The sequence below is a fragment of the Acinonyx jubatus genome, chromosome E3 (assembly GCF_027475565.1).
Source record: "Acinonyx jubatus isolate Ajub_Pintada_27869175 chromosome E3, VMU_Ajub_asm_v1.0, whole genome shotgun sequence".
NCBI lineage: Eukaryota > Metazoa > Chordata > Mammalia > Carnivora > Felidae > Acinonyx > Acinonyx jubatus.
Genome location: NC_069398.1, coordinates 2,227,973 through 2,251,833, shown reverse-complemented (window position 1 = coordinate 2,251,833; position 23,861 = coordinate 2,227,973). Strand labels below are relative to the sequence as shown.

Here is a 23,861-nt window from a genome sequence, read left to right as displayed (position 1 = left end):
AATAAAAACAGCTCTACTAAGAGAGACTGTATAGTATAGCATTTAGCATAGAGTTCAACCTCTGGGGCCAAAGTTCAAATGTCATTTCAGTCAACAGTGTGAACTTGGACAAGTTTCTTAGCTTCTCTGCTATAGGCTTCAGGCCTCTGAAGTGGGTCTGATGATAGTGAGATGCATAGGGTTAATATGAAGGTTGAATGAAATGAAATGAAATAAAATATAATCTCTGTAGAACAGTACTTAGCACAAATAAGGTACTTAATAAAGAACAGTTAGGGTGATTAGAGGTCACACTGAAAGTGCATTCTGATATATCACAGATATATTATTATATCTTATAATACTATGCAATATAGATTATATATACTGTGTACAGATATCCATAAACATTATATGCATATATGTATATATACACATATATATGTGCAAATATATATACGTACATATGTATATATGTATATATGTATATATATGTAAATGTATATGTATATATACATATGTATATACATATATACGTACACACACATATGTATACGTATATATACCTATATGTATGTATGTATACCTATATATGTATGCATATGTATGTATACCTATATATACGCATATATATCTATATGTATACCTATATATATACACGTATATACATATGTGTATATATATATATGTATATGTATACCTATAGATATGTATATGTATATATATGTATATATATATATGTAGTGTGTATATGTCTGTAAGAGCTAATTTAAGGGAAAATATGAGAATAAATTTGAATCCTAAGAGATGCTTCAGTTGGAACCAGTGTTAGAATAATCGAATCCACAAGTTGGAAGAGATCTTAGAAATCATCAAGTGTACCCAAAGCACTGAATGCATCTATCCTGCCATGTCTGACTGGCTGTCACTGGGAGCATGCTGTGGAACTCTCTACCTTCTGACAGCTCTAATTTTTGGTGACCTCATTCTACTATCGATCTGAGGTCTGTCTCCCTTCCATATCAAGATTACACAGAAGACATCTGCTCAGTCTTCTACATAATAACTCTTGAGAGACTCGAAGGCAACAGTCATGAATCCCAAAGCATCTCTTCTCCAGGATAAAAAGCCTCCTTCCTCAGCAGACACACACTCAAGATTCACTTCAAATGCCACCACCTGTTGAAAGCCTCCCTTGCTCCCCCTGAAAAGAACTAAGCACACTCTCTTCAGCACTCCCAAGCTCTCTGAGCCAGTCCTTCATTGCCTCTTTTACCCCAATGTACTGTCTAAGCATCACATTTTCATTTCCCTCCCCACCTAACCTACCATCTGGAGGGCTCATGGCCAATCCATCCCTGTATCTTGGTGGTGCCTAATTACAGCTTAAAAACAGTATGCTGGTTCCTCAAAAAAAAAATTTTTTTAAATAGAATTTATATTTGATCTAACAAATCTACTTCCAGATAGACACCCAAAAGAAATGAAAGCAGGGTGGGCTCGAAGACATATTTGTACACCCGTATTCGTAAAGCATGATTCACAATAGAAGATACAAGCAATCTGCTTTTTGCCCATCAGTAGGTAGATGAACAAAATGTGGTACAGATATTCAACAGAATATTAATCAGCCTTAAAAAGGAAGGAAATCCTACTACACGCTACAACATGGATGAACGTTGGGGATATCACGCTAAGTGAAATAAACCAGTCACAAAAAGACAAGTGCTGTATGATTCCATTTCTATTCCACTCCAGTAGTCAAATTCGTAGAGACAGAACATAGAATGCTGGTTGCCAGGGCCCCGGAGGAGGGAAGAATAGAGAGTTAGCGTTTCACGGATGCACAGTTTCGGTCTTATCAATAAAAAGAGTTTCCAGAGACATATGGTGGCAATGTTTATACAACAGGAATGCACTTGAGACCACTGAATAGTACACTTAAAAAATGGTTAAAGTGGTAAATTTTATGTTATGTGTACTCTCTCCCCATTAAATATGAAGGAAATAATAATTGCTGCTGAATGGGTGAATGCACACATATTTTAACAAAAAAGACTAATACCCAATAGTCTTTGCAGCCACTTTGGCTGAGGGGTGGAAGGTCATTTGAGGAGGGCAAGGCGATTGCCGGTACTTCTCAATCCATACCGTTTCCAAGGCTACTTACCTGCATCTACCTAGAGCCTGTTTTAATGAGAACAGAAGTGCCTTAAGCTGATCCAAGCGGTCAGTACAGATCCTGTTTCTATCCCTCACATTCTTTTTTTGAAAACTAAGCTCTACAGATTGGCTCAATGATGCCAGCGGTTTGGAGAGAAATGCACTCAACTTCACTACTGTGGTTGGTAGAGAACACTTCCTGTGGGACGCACTTTCCCAGCAGATAGTTAGCCCCATCTGTATACTCTTTTACATGCATAGAGCATAACTTTCACCAAGAGATCCAGGTTCCAATCTCAACGGTAAGTTGGTATGTCCTTAGACAAGTCCCACCATCTCCCTTTGAAAGTCAGTTCCTCCATCCGAAGACAGAGGTCACATTTTGACCATCGCTGAAAAAGCAGCAAAATGTAAATTTTGAAGAGCTTGGATTTGGAGTCAGGCAGAGCTGGCTCTAGGAGAAGGGCCAGTTCTTGATCAGAAGTGAAACCCGACTCTGTCAATTAATTTCTCTGATCCTCAGGTGTTTCTTCTTTAAAACAAATATCGCAACAGGAATTACTATAGACAGGATTTAAAAACCAGTGAGGTAATAGCCAAAAACTCTTACCATAACACATAGTAATAAGAAGTCACTTTATTTTAGCCTCTATTTTAATTATTCCTCTCTGCTCTAATGTTCTTGTTCAGGAGAAGGGCAGCAATTCTGTCAGGAGTTTCCTGGCGGTTCAGTAGTAATCCTCCAAGACAGGCATAATTGTCTTGTTGTCCTGAAAAGAAGGCCAGTGGGCTCCTTCATTTATGCGGCCAATTGGCCACCATTGTGGATCTTAGGGCAGACAGACATTCAGAAACCAGAGTGCATGATGACTAAATTACTCAATAGATTTTTTTTTAATTTTAGTTAGGTAACATACAGTGCAATATTGGTATCAGGAGTAGAATTCAGTGATTCATCACTTACGTACACACCTAGGGCTCATCACAAGTGCCCTCCTTACTACCCATCACCCATCAGGCCCATCTCCCACACACTTCCCTCCATCAACCCTCAGTTTGTTCTCTATCATTAAGAGTCTCTGAAATTTGTTTCCCTCCACTTCCCCCCACCTTGCATATGTTCATCAATTTTGTTTTTTAAATTCCACATGAGTGAAGTCATGATATTTGTCTTTGATTAACTTATTTCACTTACATAAGACATTCTAGCTCCATCCACATCATTGTAAATGGCAAGATTTCACTCTTTTTGGTGGCTGAGTAATATTCCATCACACACACACACACACCACATCTTATTTACCCATTATCTATCAGTCAGTGGATACTTGGATATTTGGGCTCTCTCCATAGTTTGGTTTTTGTCGATAATGCTGCTGTAAACACTGAGATGCATGTACCCCTTCAAATATGTATTTTTGTATCCTTTGGGTAAATACCTAATAGTGCAATTGCTGTATTATAATGTACTTTCATGTTTAGTTTTTTGAGGAACCTCCATACTGTTTTCCAGAATGGCTGCACTAGTTTGCATTCCCACCAGCAGTGCAAGAGAGTTTCCCTTTCTCTGCATTCTTGCCAACACCTGTTGTTTCTTGTGTTTTTTATTTTAGCCATTCTGACAGGTGTGAGGTGGTAGCTCATCAAACTCAATACCCAAAAAACAAACAACCCACTGAAGAAATGGGCAGAAGGCATGAACAGACACTTTTCCAAAGAAGACATGCAGGCGGCTAACAGACACATGAAAAGATGCTGAACATCACCCATCATCAGTGAAATGAAAATCAATACTTTAAAAAAAAAGTTTAGTTATTTATTTTGAGAGACAGAGAGAGTGCACACAAGCAGGGGATGGGCAGAGAGAGAGTGAGAGAATCCCAAGCAGGCTCTGCACTGTCAATGCAGAGCTCAACATGGGGCTCCATCTCACAAACACTGAGATCATGACCTAAGCCAAAATCAAGAGTAAGGTGCTTACCCGACTGAGCCACCCAGGCTCCCAGCAATAGTCTTTTCAAAAGACATCATAAAAAGTCAGAAAAATCCCCATAATCCAAACACACTGTGTGCACCTAAATTCAAATTCCTGCACTCTTTAGAGTTTGCATCAGCTTGTGTACAGTTTAGTCATTACAAACTTTGTTTTATTTATTTTTATTTATTTTTTTAAAGTTTATTTATTTATTTTGAGAGAGGGGAAGAGAGTAGCAAGATAGGGAGAGAGAGAGAATCCCAAGCAGGCCCTGTGTCTTTAGTGTGGAGCCCGACTCCGGACTCAAACTTATAAACTGTGAGATCACAACCTGAGTGGAAACCAAGAGCCAGATGCTTAACCAACTGACCCACCCAGCCTCCCCAGGATTACAGATTTTAAAATGTAGGAGAACATTTCGTTGTCTGCTGTGTTATACAGCAACATTTGCTTGTAAGGTCCAGGCCACACAAGACGGATATTCATCTGTACCTTTAGGGCACTATGTCAAGGTTTGATGACACAACTTGTTAATTAAAAAAAAAGCAAAGAGTTATCTAATATATCTTAAGGTATGAGAGTCAAGTATCAAGTGCTTCAATTCCTTTGCAATATGTCTTTTCCCCAATACCGTCCAGTGAAATCTTTAGACTCAAGGATTTTGAAATAGTAACTCTTCTGGGAAGGGAATTCTCCTCCCTACACCTGGTTCTACGAAAACCACCTTCCATTATCCATTTCACAGATCCTAGGCACACAACGTATGTCCCCCATGCCGCTGAGTTTCACAGGATCAAACAGGGAGTAACATAATCCTCCAGTGCAAGCCAGAATTGGGAAATGCCAGGTGACTGTCACAGGTGGGTAGCTTACACTCGGCTTTGCTGGGATATCTTACACGAAGGAAACGTTCACTCTTAATTTTTGTGAACAGTCAGCTGTGGCAACATGGATGCCTATAACTGGATTTCATTATGGAAATGATGCGAAAGAGGGCCACAGGCTCCAAAATCCATTAAACTGTTTTCTATTGCTTTACATATTCTTCTATGATAAAAATAGCATGATGTTTGAATTTTAGAAGCCTCTGCCTAAAGGGTAACAGATGGATATTAAGAAGATTATAATAAAGAGGGGGGATTATCAAGAAATAAAATGAGAGTTGGGGAAAGGATCGTCCTTACAGTTAAAGCAAATCAGTTTTGGGGGTGACATGCTTTCTAGAATCTGACACTTCCCTCCTTGGCAATAAACCTCCGAGCACCTTGGTCACACGAAAGGGATTTGCAGCTGTGGGGTGCTGGGTTTTCTTTCACAGCGTCCGCTAAATGCCCAGGGGTATGTCTGCAACTTCCCTCTCTGAAAACGCAATGTGTTCTTAGGTCCACTCACGATAGCTCTCGACACAAAGATCCTTTCTTGTCTCCTCGTGCATTTGTCTCCTTTGCCTCCTCTCCACGGAAAGGGGACCACCAACATGCATTGCAACCTGCCTGCTTACATTTTTGCCAACCTTAACCCTCTAACATTTGGACAGCAACCAACCTGGATTCAAAATATCAGAATCACCTTTCATCTTTGTATCCTTAACAACTTGGAATTGCTGTGGCAAGTGCCATCTCTCTAGCTTTTTTCATTCATTCATTCATTCATTCATTCATTTATTTATTTATTTATTTTGAGAAAGAGACATAGAGACAGAGCAAGTGGGGAAGGGGCAGAAAGAAAGGGAGAGAATCTCAAGAATCTCAAGCAGCCTCCATGCTGTCAGCACAGAGCCTGATGTGGGGCTTCAACTTGTGAACCATGAGATTATGACCTAAGGTGAAATCAAGAATCAGATGCTTAATCAACTGAGCCACCCAGGTGTCCCAAGCATTTCTTTACTTTTAATTTTTTTTTTTAATTTTTTATTTATATTTGGGAGAGAAAGAGACAGAGTGTGAGCCAGGGATGGGCAGAGAGAAAGGGACACACGGGATCAGAAGCAGGCTCCGGGCTTTTTTTCCTGAGCTGTCAGCACAAAGCCTGACACAGGGCTCGAACTCATGGACCGTAAGATCATGACCTGAGCCAAAGTTGGACGCTTAGCCGACTGAGCCACCCAGGAGCCCCTAAGCTTTTCGCTTCTAAACAACCATATTGAAACCTGTATTTTACCGCACCATACTAAATGCCAGTAACAAACCATGTCTCACACCATGCTGGTATTTGTTCTCCTTGTCCATTAATTGATGCCCTCCAAGGCCTGGAAAATCCTTTATCCCATCCCCCTGACACACTCCTATATTTTGTTTATGTCATTTAGAAATTCAGTTCCTGAGTAGTATTCAATTTTTCAGATTGTCAAAACAAAGTACATGTTTCTGTTCTCAGAATTCTTCCATAAGCACAAATTATAATTCCCAGGTATGGTATCATTAACCCATTAGTCATAATTATAATATTATAAGATCCGTTTTCCATCTCTATTTGTTGAGTACTCTGTCTTTTCCTATCTTGGAGATATTTATTTTATCTCCTTTTCTTCTAGTTAAAGTACTTCCTCAATTAACTTCCTCAAACAGGTTTTGCTATTGGGCAAGAGTTATACTTTGGCTAGATGTAAAATAATTTAATCATCATCCTTTTTGCCTCACATGTCATTGAATGTGGTAGACAAGATATCTGAACACTAGTTAACTGTTTGTCCTATGTATGTAGTGTGCTTTTAATCAAAAAGTGTAAAAAGTATTTTCTCTTTCAGATTTGGGTATTTCAGTAGGGTTGGCTCAAAGCCTGTAAATCTGTGTATCTGTCCGAGAAGACGTGAGTCCTTCAAGTCTGACAAGTCTTGTTTTCCTTTCATTCAGTTAGTCTTCTGTTTCTGTGAGTAGTTTCTCCTCCATCTCAGTCTTTTTTATTAAGAAGTCTAAATGTTACCATGTTAAGGCTTTTGGATCTGCCTACAAGTCTCTTAATTTCATACTGGAGCTTTATAGCTAACTAGTTAGAGAAGGATAAGTTGTTTTGAGTATAAAAGATTAGATCAAGAAACAGAATAGTCCTGGGGCACCCGGGTGGCTCAGTGGGTTGACCGTCTGACTTCAGCTCAGGTCACGATCTCATGGTTGATAAGTTCAAGCCCAGCGTCGGGCTTTGCGTTGACAGCTCAGAGCCTGTAGCCTGCTTCGGATTCTGTCTCCCTCTCTCTCTGCCCCTCCCCCACTTTCACTCTGTCTTTTTTCTCTCTCTTTCAAAAACAAACATTAAAAATTTCTAAGAAACAGAATATTCCTAATAGCCCAAAACCACCTTAATTGTCTGCAGTGACTATCACCCATTTTACCTCTCATCTCCCACCACAGCACATTGATAACTGATATTTTGATTTCAAACAGCATAATTTAGTTTATGTAAATAAGATATGTACTATTTTGTGTCTGGCTTTCCCCTTCACATTGCTGTCTACAGCTGCTGATCATTTTTTCTTATTACTGTATATTATTCCATTGCAAGAATATGCCACAATTTATTTACTCATTGTACTGTTGGCGGGCCCTGGGTCATTTCTGACTTTCTCTTAGAATTTTGAAGGCCATTTTCTCCTGGACCTCACTGAGGCGGATGATAAGTTTGGCCTCAGTCTATATAGTGATCCTTAAAAGAAACATAACTATCTTTTCCTTGTGGGGGTTACAATGTTTTCTCTGAATATCTGATTTTTCACGACTGTGTTCTTAGTATGGATCTATCTTTGTTTGGGGCACCGGGGTGGCTCAGTCAGTTAAGCATCCGACTTCAGCTCAGGTCATGATCTCACAGTCCAAGAGTTCGAGCCCTGCATCGGGCTCTGTGCTGACAGCTCGGTGCCTGGAGTCTGCTTTGGATTCTGTGTCTCCCTGTTTGTCCTACTCACTGCTTGGAGGTTTGCAACAGTCACAGTGGATACTATTGACATCATCGTCTCTTCCTTACAAGTAGCCACACTCCATATTTACCTCATTGACCTGTCACCATATTCCTACAAGGAAGGGGTCACATTATCACAACTTAGAGTTGTGCAAACTCTGGTTCAAAACATGAAGCACCTCTGTCCAATTTGGGAAGAACTTCGTTTCTAACAACTATCAGATCCTAACCACGATCCGACACATTCTAAAGAGCGTTCATTCACACGAAGTGTAGGGAAGAACTAAAGATATGCTACACTGCCAGTACAACCAAAAATCAGAAACAAAACCAAGAATTTCAAAACCAAATATTTTTAGGAAATGTCAGGATAAATAAAGTCGACTTGTTTTAACTATGAGACTTACAGCCTTTATACATCTGAGCTCTAAACACCTCCAAGGGGAAGATGGGCAAGACAAATGGCATGTGGCACTTCCTAGATAAAGAAACTTTAAGATTATGATGTTTGTTTTTACCCAACATTCTATTATGAAAATTTGCCAACAAATGGAAACGTTGAAACAATCATACACGGAATACCCATGGACTCATCTCCCAGATTCTACAATTGAGACTTTGGTTTATTTGTTTATTATCCATCCATCCATCCATCCATCCACTTACTTGTCCTTTATTCATGAATTAATCCCTTCACCTATCCACCATCTATCTATCCATCCACTTATCCATCTAGTCATCCTTTTCTCCATTCATCAATCCATCTTATATGTGGAGGCATTTTGAAGTACATTGCATGTACCTTTCACATATAAACCCTTCAGCATGTATATTATTCATAAGACATCAACGTATTTTGTGATTCTATGTTACTGAGGTCAACACTACATAAGGCAAAATGCACCCATTTTCAGAATTCCTAAAGAGCTGTTGAATTTAGATTATACTTTTTAAGTTTTTTAATTTGAAAAGAATTTTGACAAATGCCTATAGACCAATAGGTCTATATACGCCAAGTTTATCACCCCCCGAAAGTTCCCCAAGGTCTCCTTCCCAGTGAATCACTACTCCCACCCATTTACCCAGAGGACACCACTTTTCTGGTTTCTTTTCTACCACCATGCCAAAAACAATCATCTTTAGTATTTTTTCTCAGCACAGATTAGCTTTGTCTGTTCAAATACGGATCTATTCTTTCACTTATGTATTGAGATTCGTCTAAGTTGTTGACTGTATCTGCAGCTAGCAGAGAACCTTAATTCTTTTTTTTTTTTCTGTACCAACTCATTAATGCAGTATGGAGTACACATTAGGGAGTGCTGGGCTACAGACTTAGGGAAGAGAAAAGAAGTCATCTGAACAAAATAAGGAGTCTTTTTTCCAGGACAGAGAATCAATAAGCCACTCTTAAGGTTTTTTTAAAAAAATAATACAACTTATATTATGTTATACATATAAAGTCTTGCCTCCGTTAAAGTGTACAAGGTAGACAACGTTTGATAACTGAAAGGGGCAAGAGAGAAACGTTTTTGGTTTTAAATGAGGACCCTGATTTATCTTCAATGAAGTTTGCTTTTATAACTTTTCTATAACCACTGCAGACAGTGAGTCTTCCTTTTGTCAACATGACTTCAGAAGCTTGCCTGCATCTCAAGGTTGTAGAATACAATCAGACACTGCAAGGTAACTCTCCCAACTGTAAAGTGCTCTGTGAACATAGGTTAGCATTATCAACGACACTGATTTGAATAATCATCTTCCTCCCTTACAGACTCACAGAAATTTAAAGTTGCAAGAAAATCTAGGGAGTGAGCACTTCACCGATGCCTTCAGTTTCTAGATGGGAAACCGAGTCCTGAAGAGCACCTAACTGATCAGCTGGTAGAGGTCAATGTGGGATCATAATCCAGGTCACTCCAAGTGGCACGTTTTTTACTCTATCCAGTGATATTTCTCTCGAATACAAGTTTGATTTAAATCTGGTAAAAATGCCACCCAAAGGTAACTTGGGTTTCAAATGAAGAGGACCTGGAAAAACTTTTATCTGTATCTACTAAGGTCACCACAGCCATCCGGTTTGCCCAGGACTATTCTGGCTTGAGTACCAAAAGTCCTGACTGCCCAGGACGCACCTCAGGCCCAGAAAACCAGTCATCTGATACCCAGAATCTTCCAGGGGTCAGAGACAATGACGCAAAACACATAACTGTATTTATATTTCAACCACTCTTGACAGTTGGACCATCATGTTCCTCAAGGACAATCAGAAAACCACTTAAATCTGCTCCCCACTTTTCCCCTGGAAGCAGGTGTCTCACAAGAAATGATTCATGTATCCCTTGGCCATTAAACTGTCCTTACCTATGGTGTAATGGTTACAAACTAAGGCATTCAAATGATATCCCAATTTAAATCTCAGATCTGCCCCGTACTAGCTGTGTGACCTTGAGCAAGTCACTTTACCCCCTTTAAAGCCTCGAAATGTCCTGCTTTGAAGTAAGGAGAATGCTTACCTTACAACCTGTTCTGTAGATGAAACGAGATCACTCGTGTCAAGTGGTTAGCAGGGACCAGGCGTGCCACTAGTGTCCTTTAACGCACGACTCGCCCTGTAATTTAATATGCAAGCCCTATAAGTGGAGTGAAACACCAAGCTGGGACCAGCTTCCGCGCGTGGGGTCCCATGAACATGCCCCCTGGTTTGAGTCAATCAGGAAGAGCACTTCCCCCAATGAAAACCAGAAGAAATAGTTCAAACAGCAGGCTTTCACCCTGGCTCAAAGGGTTAAACAAAAGCAACTACTTTTACATGGGAAAATTTTGTCACCATCTTTTAAAGTGAAACCTTTTCATCTGTGCTAAAGCTTCAGAAGTCAGATTTCCCCCGAACTCACTTTGAGATTTTTGCTAGCAATGGGACTTTAATTACCTTTCTCATACACAGGGATGGCTCTTGTCTTTTTTTTTTTCTTGTTTAAAGGAAGAAAGAAAGAACTCACTTTTTTTTCTTCGTTCATTCTTTTTTTTCCTTCCAGACTGAAATCTTTTGTTCCTGGCACATTCCATATGCTACCCTTTAATATTTAATCAGCCCCCACCTCATCAGAAGACTGCTGGCCTCATTAGATAATTAATGGTTGCCAGCATCATATTTGCTTCAGTTAATACATCTGCAGCCAGCAATTAGCGCCTGAGTTTATTAGTTGCACTGGCTTCATTTATTGGGGAAGCATTCTGCCTTTGATTGAAGCCGCTGGGATCAGCATATGTGGACAGCTTGCCCCCCTGTTCCGCGGGATTCTTTTGTTTACATTTTTTTTTTTTTGCTACAGTTTTGCAACACTGCGCATCCTAGCCCCACCACTAACAGTTGGTGGAGAAGATTTCCCTTTTATAATTTAGAAGATAATTGGGTAATTCTGTGCAGGAGAGAAGGGCTGAGGAATGATTCTCTAACTTTGGGTGGAGTGAGGAGAGAAGAGGGAAGCGGCTGGCTAATTTGTTCTTTTGGAAATGTCTATTAAAAAGCCATATACGGAAAGTTGCGGAATATTCACTCTGAAGGGATGTGTGCTAAGAAACGTGATCTAATGTGTTAGGCAGCTGCTTGGAGCTGGGGAGTTGATGGGTGGGGGAGGGGCTTCTTCTAGCACCCTTCATCTCTAAACCTGACTTTCCACATCTTGGCCCCGACTCCACCTCCATTTTTATTACTAAGTGGGACGAAGTCACTTCGTGCTTTTCAGGCAGGCTTTCCTGGCAACCCTCATCACTGCCAGTTTCTTCCAGGTGATTAAAATCTTGGCCTATTACCAAGATTATTTACCAAGTCAAAACCCTCTTCCTTCCTGATGACAAAAATTGGGAAAGAGGATCATTAAGGACACAAAAATGATGTGATATCTGAATGAATGAGGGTATTAGTTTGTAGGTACATCAGAGAAACGCAGGACACAAAGAAAATACAACTCTCTGGATGGGGAGAAAAGGGAAGGAGAAAGCAGAAAAGTTGGCAAGTAACATCAGGCTTTCAAATTTCTCTGTGCCTTTTTTAAGGCCCAAAATTGTGAAATCAAGACCAATCTAAATACAGATGCCATAAATAGAAGGAAATAATGATGAAGATAAACATTTATTGAGCAGTTTCCAAGGGCCAGGCATCCTGCTAAATACACTTCTAAAAATGTGTGTTTTCTCATTTACTACTGAGACATCTCTACCGACCTTTCTCCACATTTTAAGACTGAGGGAAAGAAATTCTGTAGATTTGCAACAGGTTTTCCCAAGATCACACTACCTGTGGCGTCTGGGCCACCACTCGCTGAGGTCCCATCATGCATTGGGCACCTCGTGTACGTAAATCTATTTCCTTCTCATGAGAGCAGATGAGCTCAGTGGGATTGAGTTCACTTACCTAAGGATCAGCAGCAAGAAGGGAGGTTGCTTCGTGCCCACGCCTCTTTCCCCTCCTGCAAAGACGGATACCATCTAGGGCCCCAGCTGGGGTTCATGTTGAAGGAACAGTCTTTAATGGCTCCAGACTCCTCAAAGTCATATGCAAAGCGTCGGAATGCTTTCTCACAGCACTCAGCTCTTTTGCACGAGTCAAGGTAGATCCTACATGCTTCTTCAGGCCGACTGGCTTTTCTCCCGAGTTCAGTTGTCAACCTCAGTGAGAATACTGTAAGAGATAAACTACATCACCAATAAAAGTGCAGCTGGGAGATCCCTCCCCTCGCAATGCATTGCCTCTCAAACTGTAATGCCAGCACAAACAATATGGAAGACTTATCACGCAGATTCTGATGGCAAAGTGTGGGAGGAACTGAGATTCTAAATTTCTAATGAGACCCTGGGTAATATCAAGACTGGTAAAGCAGTGGTTCTCAAACCAGGGCACCCCTTAGAGTCTCTTGGGGTGCTTGTGTTTCTAAACACCAATCTCTAGGCATCAGCTCAATCAATTAAACGAGCATCTCCAAGGGGCGGGGAGCCAAAGATTTGGTATATCTTAAAAGCACCCCCAAGTTATTCTAATACACATCCAGAACAATTGGCTTGAAAAGAAAAATCTTAGCAGGACGAGTCAGCCGAGTGTCCTATGAGTGATATAAACCAAGAAGGCAACAGAAAGCAGATTCAAGCCATCTGCATTTACAAGACAAGAATTAAGACTTTGCTGGTTATAAACCACATTCTCGCATTGTTCCTTAGGAAGGTACACAATACTATTAGAAGGAAACACGACTTACCATCTTAGATCCCCAACGAGTTTTCTGGGCAAACACAAACAAGCTGTTAAACATCCAGGGTTTCAGTGTTCTCGGCTGTAAAATGGAGCTAACACTTTAGCTACTGTTGGAGAAGGTCATGAAGAGGACGTGACCCGCCGCTGACCTGTCAGCCGAATCTAGGAATACCACCTGCACCTGTGGTTCCCACCGTGGCGTCGTTGCAAGAAGAGGGCGAGGTGTGGTGCAGACCCTGGCGGAGACCGTCCGCCCTGTGGACGTGGCCGAGCCCCGTGAAGGCTCCTCCACGAACTCAGGATCCTGACGGCGGGTGCGGAGACCGGCTTCCCTGGCGGTGTCCCCGGCCGAGCCTCCCAGGTAAGTCCCCTCGCTTGTTAACGTGCCACCTGCACCTGCGCGCGCTCAGCGACCCGCTGCGCTCTTGCCCTCGCGGCCCTGCGTCCGGGGCTGGTTTGCGAGCCCGGTGGCCGGGCGGCCAGGAGACGAGGAACCGGTCCTGGGAAATCCTGAGGCGGCCGTGACCTCTATCTGGGGAGGGAGGCCGACCCTCGGTGCCGGCGGACCCAGCGAGCACGGGCCGTGGGCAAAGGCCTCCGGTCGGCTTCTGCGCGCTTCTGGAACCGCCGGGGGGAAGGGAGGCGCCGGGGACAGGTGGGCCGGCGTCTCCCGTGGGTTCGCGGCCCCAGGGGCCCTAGCAGGCTGCAACCCGGTGAGAGAGCGGGCTGGAGGGCGGGGTTGGCCGAGGCCTGGCGGCTCCGGGGCTGGCACGCGAGGTGGGCGAGCGGGAGGAGAAGCTGGAGTCCTCAGTGGCCCTCTGCAAAGCTAAGAGGGCACAGGCCCCCGGCAACTGAGGTCCCAACCCTTCGAAGCCGGATCTGAGCGCGGATAGGTGGGCTCCCGGGGAAGCGATGCAAGAGGTCATCCAGAGGGCATGACCCCGGTGACCTGCGAGCGCTGGGGGGAATGTGCGCCTGCTCACTGCCCCAGGGTGGGAGCCGGTGCAAGGAAGCAGCCTGGAGAGTGAGGTGTGGTGGAGACTATCGTGGCTGAGCCCCATTAGGGCCTTTCTGTAAAGTCAGGATTCCGGCAGCAGGTGCAGAGATTCCCCTGGTCTTGCAGCACCCAGGACAAGCCTTGAAATTAAGTCCCCTTTGCTTATGAACCCTGCCGCCTGCTGGTCCGGAGTGGCATGTCTCCCTCTCCACCCTCTCCCTCAAGCTCAGGGCCAGTTTGCAAACCCACCCCTGCCTGCCTGACAATGAAGCAATGCGTGGGTTGTCTGCAAAGTCCAAAGAGTTCTGTAGCAAAGCAAGGCAAAATTATTAATAACACTTCACCCTTGGGCAGCACAAGCTTTTCCTAGCTGGAGACTCCAAGGCAGTTACTATAATTATAATTCAATTCTAAATACTGTAGTGTGCAGTTCTGTTAAAACAAAAACCATATTCATCAGCTTTTACTTTTCTTAAAAAGAGACTGAAAAGAGACCTCAGAACATCTTTGCATGTAGTGTTTGCCAGAATGTGCCGTGCCCCGTTGATAAATAGGATGGTTTCGGGTGGCCTAGGGATACACCTAAAAACAGAATCCTGTTTAAATATACATGAGAAAACTAGCAGATTTGGGGCGTTGACATTAAATTACGTTTTTGAATGCATTTATGTAAATGAAAACAGTCAAACAGTGTAAAAACCCTGTATACACCCTCTGTGCTCTGACTTAAGTAATACGTGTAAGTGCAGTAATGAATTGATGAAGGTAGAATGTTTGCAGTCGGAAGAACCTTGCTCTGATGCCGTGTCACAGAGTGGTCCAGCCATGCCCTTCCTCCCCAACTCCGTCCACCAAATGCTGTGCCCATCTGTGCCTTCATCAGCCCCCTATCATTGGCAAGAGGATTAGGTCCTTTCATGCCTTTAGGAGCAGCGCTGGGCATCGTGGTAGGACCACACTTCAGTTAGAAGGGGTGACTATGGAAGGACTTGTCCCTGGTGCTTGTCCCTAGCGCTGAACAAGTCACCAAGCCTCAGGGACAGCTTTTCCTTTTTTTTTTTTTTTTTAAACAGTGAGTCCTGGCTACATTTGCAGATCCCCTCCAGCCCTAGGAGTTAATGCGTTGTCCTTAAGATTAAAGTTTATCCTTAGAATTTGTAAATTCACTTTGTGGAATTTCCCTTAAAGCCATTGCCAGGGAAGTGTGCGATTCTTGTGCACGTGGCCGTTACTCGTACAGTCAGTGCCTTAGTGGATTGGGGTAGGAGCAAATGTGTCATTAGGTGGAATCGTAGGAACCTGCCATGTTTGTAGGTCAAGAATGGGTGAAAATCAGCAATCAGATGTCTAGTGATGGGACAGCTGTTAAGCCATTTTGGGGCATATTCCATGTAATAATACACTCTGTAGCCCTCTGCAATAAAGCAGCAGAATGGTATTTAATGACAGAGATATTATTCAACAATATTGTCTTTTGCAGAAAACAAGACAAACAAAAGAAATAGCTTGACAAACAGCATAAACAGTGTTACTTGTTTGGAATATATTTCTGCAGAGAAGAAAGGACATAGCCTAGTCTGTATAAAAGTCAGGATTGCTTTCTCGTTTTCCTGCACTGTCTCCAACTGCTTCTAGTTTATTTAATAAGATTTTTTTAAGTTCATTTTAAATCATTGTTTTTTTTTATTTTTTTAATGTTTAGTTATTTTTGAAAAAAAGACAATGCAAGTGGGTTTGGGGCAGAGGGAGAGGGAGACACAGAAGCAGAAGCAGGCTCCAGGCTCTGAGCTGTCAGCACAGAGCCCAACGCAGGGCTCGGACTCAAGAGCTGTGAGATCATGACCTGAGCAGAAGTCGGACGCCCAACCAACTGAGCCACTCAGGCGCCCCTTAAATCAATGTTTAAATGTTCATTATTACATCCAGTTCTTGGCCAGTCGTCTCTCATCATCCACATCTGAGGTGCTCAGTAACGCCTTGCTGCTACCCTTTCTTCACTCTGTAAAGTGGATTGTTCATGTTTCTTTTGTTAAATAGCTCCAGAGTATTCCTCAATACGTGACCCCAGGCAGCCATTTCCAGTGCATCAGAATTGTTGTACAAGGCGATACTGATTTCTCATCCCTGCTCCAGATGCCTCCTTACCCGCAGCCTCACCTGTATACAGATACCTGTGCACCTGTCTCATCACCCACTCGAGCCTCACTCAGGTCCCTCCGGCTGCTAACTGGATTTCTGTATCTTAGCTGCTCCTAGGAATTCAGGGTCACTATTGGTATATGACAAACCCATTGTTGGAAATTTTATGCATTTAAAAGATAAAGTCTCATGTCCTAGGTCTCAGGAAAACTAGAGGGGGTGGATGTTCTAGGTTGGATTGGATTGTGCCGATCACTATGGGATAAGCACTCGGCTTATAAGTACTTACAAGCGGTTAAGCTATTGGCCAAGGTTGCTTGTTGGTAGGGAAGTCCATTGACTGGGCCAAGGTCAAGGGGGATGATCTCCAGCTTACAGTCTGTGGAAGGTGTTTGAGAAAACTGGGAGCCCATAGGGAACATCCATCTCAGGGCCTCTAGGAATCCAGGCACAAACAAAGGATAGAATTCAGGCTCTGATACGTGCCAAGAGCATCTGCTGACTTAACTGGCAGAACTCGGGCCACCTAGGTCAAAGAAGGCAATTCCTCCCAACTCTGGCCAAGTTATGTGGGACGTCCCAGCAGGTCAACCCCAAAGAATCTCAGGCTTGCAAAGGCGAGAGGAGGCTCAACTCCCAAACTCTGGGACGGATCCTCTGAGCTCTCATTCTTGGCAGGTTGCTTTTAGCCCTCGGCCGATATCAAGCCGTTCCTTGTCTCTGTGAATTCCAGGCACCCTATTTTCCAGAGCACAAAGTAAGCCCCACGGTGAATGATGATCATGTTCTAAGTTAATGATACTTACCTCATACTCCATATGCAAAAAGTGGAAACTCTCTGATTTCTTCTTTGAGAGGCCATTAATAGAAATCTTTAAAAAGACAGTTTCTTAGCACTGGAAATATTAAGCTGTTATTATGGCAAATGAGCTTATTTTTACTTTCAAATGAAAGTATAAATAAGTAATAAGTAAATATTAGCAATTTCGGTTTGGTAATGAATAAGGACAGAATTGGGAACTGAAAGAGTGCGTGCCCATTAGAGAGGCCGGGAAATTAACATTTGTTGACATTTCACTGCTTTTAGCTTTAATGTAAACTAAAGGCAATTAAGTTGCATTCAACACATTTCCCTTGTAAATATTTTCCATTTCTCAGTATAGTAACCAAGATGTCTTATAATAGTGCCATATTAGCCGTTGCCAAAATGGGGCGGGGGCGGGGGGAGCCTTACCTATCATCTGCCAGTATAAAAATAGAAAGCCCAAGTGCTTGAATAATTCAGTGTTTCCCTTCTATTTCTTATCCAACTCATGACTATGCCATTCACCATTCCTCTCTCTCTCTCTCCCTCCCCCCCTCTCTTTTTAAAGAGTTGAACTCTAGGTAAATCTATAAATCCCCACTCAGAAGAACATGAATTATCCAATGCTTGAACAAAATGAAGACAAAAACAAGCTTGCATATTTAAACTTGGAGCAAGTATCTTCAATGATAGATCCTTTCAGACTCCAACTCATTTTTTTCTTTGATATCTACTACTGCTATAAAGTCCCAGTTTATCATATAACATTACAATTTATGGTGTAACCAGCTTGTGTACTGACTATAAACCCTTCATCACTGCCACCGTAAAGGGTTTATAGTCCATAAATAGAAGAGCAAGCCTGTCTTGCTTCCTTGTTTTGCCCACGACACACCACTTCAGACGTGTCAACCCAGTTATTTGTTTTACATGCTGGCTGAGTTACGGGAGAATAAGTGGATACATTGTCTTGCCTCTCCGAAAATCCAGAGACAATTCAGGGTCACAAGGGAGATTAACAATGCAATGTTAGCTGGAAAGATGCAAGACAATGTGTCTGTTCTTATTACATCATTAATCTATAGGTGGGAAATAAAAACAAATCCCAAAATGCAAGCAATTAGGAACATGTTCTTTCTTTCAAAACCCACCAACCGTGTAATAATGCCATATCATATAATTTTACAGTATTTACTGTTCTCTTTCATATACTCTTTCATGTGTGCTTTGCTCTGTGTCAACCCTTTTTTTTGGAAAGAACTTTGGATTTTAGGACATGAGAAAAGTGAGCTCAAATTCTAGCTCTGGTCTTGATTAACTGTGGCTCAGGCAAGCTTCTGGTCTGTGCTTTCCTCATCTATAACGTGGAGATGATAATACAAATGTAATTTAAATTTCCTTGGTCCTCATCATTCTACAGGTACTGATAATAACAGTGATGGTGGTGATGCTGATGGTGATGATGCTGATGGTGATGATGCTGATGGTGATGATGCTGATGGTGATGATGGTGATGATGCTGATGATGGTGATGATGCTGATGATGGTGATGATGCTGATGATGGTGATGATGCTGATGATGGTGATGCTGATGCTATGGTGATGCTGGTGGTGATGATGCTGATGATACTGATAATGATTCTGGTTTGTGGTGATGCTGATAATGAGACTGATGGTGATGCTGATGGTGATGATGATGCTGATGGTGATGATGGTGATGATGCTGCTGATGCTGCTGATGCTGATGATGGTGATGCTGATGCTATGGTGATGCTGGTGGTGATGATACTGATAATGATACTGATAATGATGCTGGTGGTGGTGATGCTGATAATGAGACTGATGGTGATGCTGATGATGCTGCTGATAGTGATGGTGATGCTGATGGTGATGATGCTGCTATGGTGATGGTGGTGGTGATGATGCTGATGATACTGATAATGATGCTGGTGGTGGTGATACTGATAATGAGACTGATGGTGATACTGATAGTATGCTGATAGCAATGATAATGCTGATGGTGATGATGGTAATGATGACTTTATGATAATGATTGAGAGATAACAATGGTGAAAAGTAATATTTATTTACTGTCTTTATAGCCAGGCACAGTTTTAAGTGCATTATACGTATTTTCTCATTTATTCAAAACAGGCCCATTTACCATATGGGAATAATGAGACTCCATGGTTAGATGACTTATTCATAGCTACATAACTTGTATAGTAAACTAGGATTCAAACCCAGAACTCTGATTCTGTAGTGCTTGGTCTTAATCATGCCATTACATTACCTTCCTTTAATGGGCCATTCAGATGAATTGTGATCCATATTTTATTTGCTTATCCATTATCTCCATAATGAAGCCTTCAATCTCTCCAAAGGTCTTCGTAAGACAATTCTGGGAATCCAGAACAGGGCATTCTTTGTCACTTGTATCTGTTTTGCCTCACTGACTGCAAAGCCTGTGACTGTGGTTGGCTCCTGCCTAGAGCTGGCACCCATCATAGTGTTGATGTTTGCTCGGACAAGTGTAAGAACCCCAGTGCCCTAGAGGCTGCAGACCCCTGAGGTTACAAAGCATGGCCCTTATCTTCCTAGTGCCAGAGCCAAGATGTGGTCCTGACAGAGGTTAAGGAGAATCCCTACTTGGTCTCCTAGATCCCAAATCATGCTGCTTGTGTGTCCCAATCTCATAATTCCTTGTGACAACAATTCCAGTGGCTTCTGGCTAGACCCTCTCTCTTCCTAGCCAGAGACACGTTCATGGACCACATCGACGACAAAGCCACCTCACTGTCATGCCCAAGTGCCCCATTTTCGCTGTGGTGAGCGGCAATTGGGTATGAAAACTTCCAACTCTATTGCTGGCAGTAATTTAGAATTGGGGGAGGGTAGTCATATTCTAGAATATTCCAGAACTCACTGGATTAAGAGAAGAATCCTTCTGGTAAATGGAAAGGCCCAATGGAAAATGTCCTCGCTTCGTGGGATGACAAAGGAGGGAGAAGGTCCCAAGTTTAATTATCAGCACATTTGAATATCTTCATTCTGAACAAGACACAAAGAGGCTCAGGTGAGCCCTGAGGGATTTCCAGCCAAAAGCTGGCTAATCTCCAGTTAAACAGGGCCATTATCTCTCACTCCCCGGGAGAAAGTCAAGCAGAACTGATTTGATTAACAGCAGATTAACCTCTATAACACAGCCATCCTGGGTTTACACCTGTCACTTTAGTATGACAATTTATATTTATTCAAAAAGCCATGAGACAGTAAATTAAACATTGCCCTAATTAGAAAAGTGTCATATGTTACAGTGGGGAAGCCACCTGATCTAATTTTCCTACAGGCCCTTTGCAAAGAACGTGTCAGTGTGGCATTAGCAAAAGCCCTATAAACACCAACACTCCTGGGAGGGGAGAAATCCAGGCAGCTGATGGTACACCTTCATTCTTGAGAGGCAAGATTCAGCATTCAACCCAAGGTGCATCATTTGTGGCCCTGCTAAGTGCCTGGCAGGGTACCATAAGCTGGGACTCAGCAAAGGGTCCCTGCCCTTGGTGACTTCAGAATCTAGCAGAAGAGACAAACCAGACCACGCGATTTTGAATCAGCTTGGGCAGAGAGTAAATACTCAGTGCTAAGAAGACGAAGCATACCTGCCTAATGCAGTCTTGGGGGAAAGGTGACAAAGAGATTATCCTGAAAAGTAATGACATTTAAAATGGTATTTGAAGATTATGGAGCCGTTTTTCAGGCTTAAAGGAGTAGTGAGGAGGAAATAGAACATGCAAAATCCTGATAGTGAGGTAATACATGGGATGTATTCAGGGACTTACTGGTTAGCAATAAGTCGCAAAATATGCTTAAATGCATAGCAAAATATGAGCACTGAGGGAGGTAAGAGTTGGGTCATGAAAAGCTGAGATGCCATACTAGGAAGCACTCTTTTAAAAAATGAGATATAACTTACATACAGCAACACATGTCCATCTAAACACATAGCTTGATGCGTTCGTATGTAGGGATGCATCCATGGAAATATCACTTAAATCGACATTTGGGAGAGTTTCAGCTATTGATTCTTGCTCCAAACCAATCAATATCCATTCAAGGTTATTCTTCTGATCTCTGTCACCGAATACAGTTGGCCCTTGAGCAACACAGATTTATATTGCACGGGTCCATGTATGCGTTATTATTTTTTCTGATAAATACAGTACAGTCCTGTAATTCTATTTTCCTTAAGGTTTTCTTGATAAAATTTTCTTTTCTCTAGCTTCCTTTATTGTAAGAATACAGTAATATAGTACATAGAACATACAACATATATGTTAATAGACCGTTTATGTTATTGGTAAGGTCAACAGTAGGTTGTTAGTAGTTAAGTTTTGGGGGAGTCAAAAGTTATTCCTGAACTTTCTCCTGCATGGGAGGGTCTGTGCCCCTAACCCCTGCATTGTGAAAAGGTCAACTATACTATGTCTGCCTGTCTTTGAACTTCGTCTAAATGGGATAATGCAGCATATACATTTTTGTGTCTGACCTCTTTTATTAATATTGTCTCCATGGTGATGTTCTCTTATTGTGGTTAGTTCTTTTTTTACTACTGTGTATCATCTTGTTTTTTATTTTTTTATTTTTTTAGGTTTATTTATTTTTGAGACAGAGAGCATGAGAGGGGGAGGGGCAGATAGAAGAGGGAGACACAGAATCTGCAGCAGGCTCCAGGCTGTGAGCTGTCAGCACAGAGCCCGAGGCAGGGCTTGAACTCACCGACCCTGAGATCATGACCTGAGCCAAAGTTGGACGCTTAACCAACTGAGCCACCCAGGTGTCCCTCAGATTATATTTTCAATGCGTCATAATGTATCAGCCCCATTCTACTGTTGAGGAAAATTAAGATTATTATAGTTACAGATATTTTAAGTAATGCTATGATAAACAGTCTCACACATGTCTTTTGGAGAACATCAGTGTTCATTTCTGCTGGAGAGAAATTGTTGTGTGCTGGGTATATCTCGCTTGTGTAAAAGGCTGGGAAGAATCTTTATATACATTGTCCCAGTCACTCAACAGTCTTTATAGAACACCTACTATGTGCTGGAGGGTACAGCCATCAGGAGCGCAGCATCCTAGACTCCTGGCACTTGCATTCTGCCATAATCTCGATTGACTACATAATCCCGAAATCATAGCCAAATTAAATTTGCCATTATAATGCCTTCAAGACTGAAGAATAACAGTGACCCTGCTTGCAACTGACATTTTGCTACATCAGTTTGCTTGAACTCTTTAAGAAAAGGAAGGCATGGGGGTGCCTGGGTGGCTCAGTCTGTTGAGCGTCCAACTTCCACTCACTGTTTATGAATTCGAGATTTGTGAGTTTAAGCCCCGCGTCAGTCTCTGTGCAGACGGCTCAGAGCCTGGAGCCTGCTTCTGATTCTGTGTCTCCCTCTCTCTCTGCCCCTCCCCGATGATGCTCTGCCTCTCTCAAAAATAAACACACCTTTAAAAAAAAAAAGATAGGAAAAGGAAGGCATGGAGAACTAGAGATCTCTTACTAAACAGGGGAGGAGGATTTTAGGGGAAAACATGCGCTGGAGACGTGCTGCCCACAACTCTGCCCTTGGATGTTGTGTAGCAGACTTAGGATCCCGGAGAGAGGGTGACATACACAGTCAGGGGTGCAAGGGGCCCAGAGCAACCGGGGCTCGCCTCAGAATTGGTGTCGTTCCTGGAAAGTGGAAGTGAACCCAGAGCATGCAGCGTGGGGAGAGAGGGAGGCATCTGACCCCACTAGGATGGCCCATGCCACCCACCGCCTACCACCAGTTGTGTGCAGCTGCTTCCTACAGTAGCTTTTGTGTTCGTCTCCAGGCTGGAATCCTCCTGGGGAGGCAGGACACTGGGCCAAGCCCAGTCTGTCTTCCTGGAAGAAGAAGCTGGCTCTCCCCACTATTCCCTGCCTGCATCCTCCTAAGGGCACACTCAACAGAGCCTGGGATTTGAGCTATTTTCCCAGCTTTTGAGGAGGACTATTTCCAGGGCTAGGGACTTAGCATAGCACAAGCAAAGGAGAAATGATACCCTTGCCATTTTGAATAGAAAAAACAGGCGTATTTATATGATAAACCAAGCAAGAACTTCCAGGCAGGTCACATTAATTGCAAGGGTTAAATAAGAACTTAAGAAAACTGTACAGTCTTTTGGCATTTCAGTAGAAGTCTAAGCTATTACCAGCCTGAATCCCCATCCATCAGAAAAATGGGGCAAAAACTTAACATTACCCTCTGAGAACACCCCAGTGATGTATCTAGAAACTCAAAAACCTTTTACTCTTTGATGCAAGAATTCCACTTCTAGGATATATAAATACACAATATATTCGCTGCAGCATTATTTATCATAGAGATACACCAGTGAGACATTATGTATTCAAAATTTGTGAATGGTTAAATAAATTATAGTGTATTCGCATGATGCAATATTACAGACCATTAAAAATTATTTTCATGAAGAGTGTTTAATATGCACTTATGATATAAATTGATGAAAAAGCAATATTCAGGACTTGATGTATGAAGCATGATAAATTGAGTCCACCCTTTGTGTCGTTGCCAGTTGGTTGATAACAGCTGCTCAGAGCTCTGTGTTGAAAAAG

The 23,861-nt window shown here is 42.3% G+C and overlaps 1 long non-coding RNA gene across 1 annotated transcript in view; it reads right to left on the bottom strand.

Annotated features, from left to right (window-relative positions):
• Positions 1–12,687, bottom strand: part of LOC128313590 (uncharacterized) — a 242,573-nt gene extending 229,886 nt beyond the window's left edge. Inside the window, exons 1-2 of the long non-coding RNA XR_008294504.1 lie at positions 12,423–12,687; positions 10,522–10,617 (exon numbers count right to left, since the gene is read on the bottom strand). This is a non-coding gene — a long non-coding RNA (uncharacterized LOC128313590). The remainder of the gene's footprint in view (positions 1–10,521; positions 10,618–12,422) is intronic.
• Positions 12,688–23,861: the final 11,174 nt, after the last annotated feature.